The following is a 6,000-nucleotide window of genomic DNA, read 5'->3' as shown; positions in this document are numbered from 1 at the left end:
TAAGTTCGGCAGGATTGTGAGAGCTCGGGACAGCATCCGGAGGCGCAACACAGAGTGACATGCAGGCGACGTGCACATCGGTAGGAGAGACACGGGGGAGGGAGGTTGATGCCTGTATGCAGTTGTTTGATTTCGAGTGCTCGGGCGACGCAGGAGGGGCTCTGGGGGGTTGCCAGCGGCTCAACGTGTCTGCATCCTGCCTGAAACTGATGCGCTGGTACTAGTTGACTCGAGTACAAGCCGAGGATTCCTTTTTTAGCACATTTTGAGTGCTGGAAAACTCGGCTTATACTCGAGTATATACGGTATTCAGTCTGTGCGCATTCCACACAATCTTTCCCATGCATCTGTTAACTTAGGGGTTAGGGTTAGTGTGCTGCCATCATAACCATTCTGGCAGAATACAATGATTGATGGATGTATTGCCACCTAGTGGCCACCTTTATGAAAGCAGTTATAAAAAACCTGCATTTAGTAGGTCAGCAGGAAGTGACCTATATCACAGGAAGTTTCAGTGTTTCAGCCTCATTTTGGATGTTATCTCCTTGTGTGGTGTTTCTTCCCCAGTCCTGGGACATCAATTGTCTGTGTTATTGCACCAAGACACCTATATACCTATGTAGAAGTGTGTTTATACCTGTTCTCTATATATATACAGCATACTGATTGTTGTTGTTTGTATTGCATTTCAGTTTCACAAAAAGCCCGTAAAAAAAAAATAGAATAAAAATGTTAGAATCCACCAATAAATATTACAAGAAAGGAACTTCTTCTGTTTATTGAAGATTCTGGCTATTGTTTAGCTGTCTAGCTGCACACACACAGTACAGTGCCGCGAGGGCAGTACAGTTATGGTAGGTAGGTGTTGCAAAAGTGAGGGAAAAAGAAAAAAGGAGGGGGGTGGGGGAATATTTTATTTTTTAATTATTTAATCCTACTGCATAAAAATTTAACTTATTTTCACCTTTCAAATTCAGGTACATAAACCATTAAAAGTGAAGGGAAGAAGCACTGAAATGGTTTCCTGAAAACATTTATTTGTAATCAAACTGTTTGATTTAATAGTTTAATATTTTGAACAGGGTAACTAACTCTTTTGTTCATTTTGTCTTCTAGGTCAGTGGCCCTTTTTTTGTAATCACAGTGGGAGGGTGTGTGCCCACCCGACTATCTTTTATTGTTGAACTCTTATTTCTATGGAAGAAATGATTTAAAAAATTTTAATTTATCATTTCTTTAACAAAACAAGCAGTTTCTATAATAAAGGGAAGACTTAATTTTACAGTTTTACTTCATGTGTGTTAAGAACGGCCATGATTTCCCCTCTGTTGCAAATTAGAGAGGCTTCAGATGGGGTTTTCGCCTTCCTCTGGATCAGTAGCAGTTATATATAGGCATTATGGTTGAACGTGATGGACGTATGTCTTTTTTCAACCCAACTTACTATGTAACTTGCCACTCAGCCTATAAATTCAAAAGAGGTAACACCAAGCACACCAAACAATAAGATACTCTTAAAACATCGATCTTTATTTATCCATTTAAAAATAAAATGCCTGACGCATTTCATGCACATGTGCAATTAATCATAGGCACCTAATCATAGGCTCCTGCCAATGATTAAGTGCACATGCGCACGAAACGCATCAGGCATTTTTATTTTTTTACATTTGAAAAGTTTTAAGTATATAGTAAAAAGATAAAACACAATAAAACATGCAAACATAAAATAATGGACAATGGAAGTAAATGTATGCATTTGGGTTTACATGTCACTTTATAAATTTTTATATTTTGAATGAATGGAATTCTGGAAATGAATTCCAAATTCCTAAAAAAAAAATAAAAATACATGGGTTTATCCTATAGGCTAAAGCTCACCCACTGGGTTTAAAGCAGAAGCCAGGATAATAGCTGATCAGATTCCCAACTACAGACCGGTTTCGCCCTTCTTGGGGCTCATCAGTGTAGTGCAGGGTTTCCTGATCAGCTTAGGTAGAGTCACCATGTGGTTCTACAAATCATTAAGGTTGAGGAGACTGCCTCATACAGATAAAGTACACAAAAGGGATTCTGGGAATGAATTCCAAACTCCTAAAAAAAATTCCATTTACATGGGTTTATCCTATAGGCTAAAGCTCACCCACTGGGTTTAACCTTTTTAGTGCCACAGGACGTAGAATCTACGTCCTGTGTATCAAAGGACCAAAGTGCCACAGAACGTAGATTCTACGTCCTGCTGCACTTCCGGTTTTGGGAGCGGAGGAACGGCTTTTCAAGCCATTCCTTCGCTCCCCACTCGTTCCCCAGCCTCCAGACAACAGTCAGAGGTGGGGAACGAGTGGCCCCTGGGCAGCGATCGCCCAGGGGCCCCATGATACATACCTGCCATCCACGTGGCTTTGCCGGCAGCTCCTCTCCCTTCTGAAGCTTCCCCCTCTGGCCCCCCTGCTTCCTGACACGCCCCCTCACATGAGCTGATGCTGCTGCTGGGCCAGATCGAGTTTCTCCTGCAGATCCTGATCTTCTAGACCCCAAGTAAGTGGCAAATACACACACAAACACACAATCACACATTTATTACACTAATACACACTTATACTCACACTTACACACACACACATGCATTTTTGGGAGGTTTTCAAACATTTATCACTTACAGCACTTAGAGAAAACTCACACTTGGTTGCACACTCGCACACATGCACACAAAACACATTTTACACACATGTACACACACACTTACACACTTATGTAATTTTGTAATTATTAAAATTGGTGGATTTTTGGGTATTTTACTGCATGTTTAGCCATTTTATAGCATTTTCAGTTATGCATAGTTGTTGTTTGCTTGACTTTGTCTGTAAAACTTATTTGCCCTAGCCAAAATACTCAAACTGTTATTCTGCCCGCAGATATTATTAGGCAAAAAAAAAAATGATTTTAGTGATTTTTTTTTATCTTTATCAATTTTATTGCTTTTTACATTGTTCTTTGTTACTTGTCTTTGCACATGGACATTTTGTCTGCTGTATTTCAATTTGGCATCCTCTGTACCCCACATAGTTTGGTAAATCTATTCATATTGGGCATCAAACTGTTCAGTAGACAAGTGGCGTTCATACTTAGAGTGTTTTATGTTGGTACGTTACTAAATGTGGGGTACACAATGGGGCAACATGCAAGCTTTGTGACGATTTTCAGAAATGTCACAAAAACAGTTCTGTTTAGCATAGCTTTGTAGTTTGGTAGTTTGCAGTAGAAAGTTTTATTTACCCATTTTTGTTTTGTCAGAATGTGTACTTTCGGAAAATATATGGGTTTCTAGGGTCTCTTTACTGTTAGGGGCTCGTATGGCACATAATACACATACCGGGTGCAAAAACGGCATGAGCCGAAGCATCTTATGTGAAAATTCATATGCACTATTTTTACTTGGGTGCCCCTGTACCCCACATAGTTTGGTAAATCTATGCATATAGGGCATCAAACTGTTCAGTAGACCCCTGGCGTTCATATTTAGAATGTTTTATGTTGATACGGTACAAAATGTGGGGGTACATAATGGGGTAAAATGCAAGCTTTGTGACAATTTTCAGAAATGTCATAAAAACCGTTCTGTTTAGCATAGCTTTGTAGTTTGGTAGTTTGTAGTAGAAAGATGTATTTACCCATTTTTGTTTTGTCAGAATGTGTACTTTCGGAAAATATATGGTTTTCTAGGGTCTCCTTACTGTTAGGTGGTCGTATGGCACATAATACACATACCTGGTGCAAAAACTGCATGAGCCGAAGCATCTTATGTGAAAATTCATATGCACTATTTTTACTTGGGTGCCCCTGTACCCCACATAGTTTGGTAAATCTATGCATATAGGGCATCAAACTGTTCAGTAGACCCCTGGCGTTCATATTTAGAATGTTTTATGTTGATACGGTACAAAATGTGGGGGTACATAATGGGGTAAAATGCAAGCTTTGTGACAATTTTCAGAAATGTCATAAAAACCGTTCTGTTTAGCATAGCTTTGTAGTTTGGTAGTTTGTAATAGAAAGATGTATTTACCCATTTTTGTTTTGCCAGAATGTGTACTTTCGGAAAATATATGGTTTTCTAGGGTCTCCTTACTGTTAGGTGGTCGTATGGCACATAATACACATACCGGGTGCAAAAACTGCATGAGCCGAAGCATCTTATGTGAAAATTCATATGCACTATTTTTACTTGGGTGCCCCTGTACCCCACATAGTTTGGTAAATCTATGCATATAGGGCATCAAACTGTTCAGTAGACCCCTGGCGTTCATATTTAGAATGTTTTATGTTGATACGGTACAAAATGTGGGGGTAAATAATGGGGTAAAATGCAAGCTTTGTGACAATTTTCAGAAATGTCATAAAAACCGTTCTGTTTAGCATAGCTTTGTAGTTTGGTAGTTTGTAGTAGAAAGATGTATTTACCCATTTTTGTTTTGTCAGAATGTGTACTTTCGGAAAATATATGGTTTTCTAGGGTCTCCTTACTGTTAGGTGGTCGTATGGCACATAATACACATACCGGGTGCAAAAACTGCATGAGCCGAAGCATCTTATGTGAAAATTCATATGCACTATTTTTACTTGGGTGCCCCTGTACCCCACATAGTTTGGTAAATCTATGCATATAGGGCATCAAACTGTTCAGTAGACCCCTGGCGTTCATATTTAGAATGTTTTATGTTGATACGGTACAAAATGTGGGGGTAAATAATGGGGTAAAATGCAAGCTTTGTGACAATTTTCAGAAATGTCATAAAAACCGTTCTGTTTAGCATAGCTTTGTAGTTTGGTAGTTTGTAGTAGAAAGATGTATTTACCCATTTTTGTTTTGTCAGAATGTGTACTTTCGGAAAATATATGGTTTTCTAGGGTCTCCTTACTATTAGGTGGTCTTATGGCACATAATACACATACCGGGTGCAAAAACTGCATGAGCCGAAGCATCTTATGTGAAAATTCATATGCACTATTTTTACTTGGGTGCCCCTGTACCCCACATAGTTTGGTAAATCTATGCATATAGGGCATCAAACTATTCAGTAGACCCCTGGAGTTCATATTTAGAATGTTTTATGTTGATACGGTACAAAATGTGGGGGTACATAATGGGGTAAAATGCAAGCTTTGTGACAATTTTCAGAAATGTCATAAAAACCGTTCTGTTTAGCATAGCTTTGTAGTTTGGTAGTTTGTAGTAGAAAGATGTATTTACCCATTTTTGTTTTGTCAGAATGTGTACTTTCGGAAAATATATGGTTTTCTAGGGTCTCCTTACTGTTAGGTGGTCGTATGGCACATAATACACATACCGGGTGCAAAAACTGCATGAGCCGAAGCATCTTATGTGAAAATTCATATGCACTATTTTTACTTGGGTGCCCCTGTACCCCACATAGTTTGGTAAATCTATGCATATAGGGCATCAAACTATTCAGTAGACCCCTGGAGTTCATATTTAGAATGTTTTATGTTGATACGGTACAAAATGTGGGGGTACATAATGGGGTAAAATGCAAGCTTTGTGACAATTTTCAGAAATGTCATAAAAACCGTTCTGTTTAGCATAGCTTTGTAGTTTGGTAGTTTGTAGTAGAAAGATGTATTTACCCATTTTTGTTTTGTCAGAATGTGTACTTTCGGAAAATATATGGTTTTCTAGGGTCTCCTTACTGTTAGGTGGTCGTATGGCACATAATACACATACCGGGTGCAAAAACTGCATGAGCCGAAGCATCTTATGTGAAAATTCATATGCACTATTTTTACTTGGGTGCCCCTGTACCCCACATAGTTTGGTAAATCTATGCATATAGGGCATCAAACTGTTCAGTAGACCCCTGGCGTTCATATTTAGAATGTTTTATGTTGATACGGTACAAAATGTGGGGGTACATAATGGGGTAAAATGCAAGCTTTGTGACAATTTTCAGAAATGTCAAAAAAATCGTTCTGTTTAGCATA

This window comes from Xenopus tropicalis, chromosome 1 (assembly GCF_000004195.4).
Source record: "Xenopus tropicalis strain Nigerian chromosome 1, UCB_Xtro_10.0, whole genome shotgun sequence".
NCBI lineage: Eukaryota > Metazoa > Chordata > Amphibia > Anura > Pipidae > Xenopus > Xenopus tropicalis.
Note: the sequence above shows the minus strand (reverse complement) of the source record.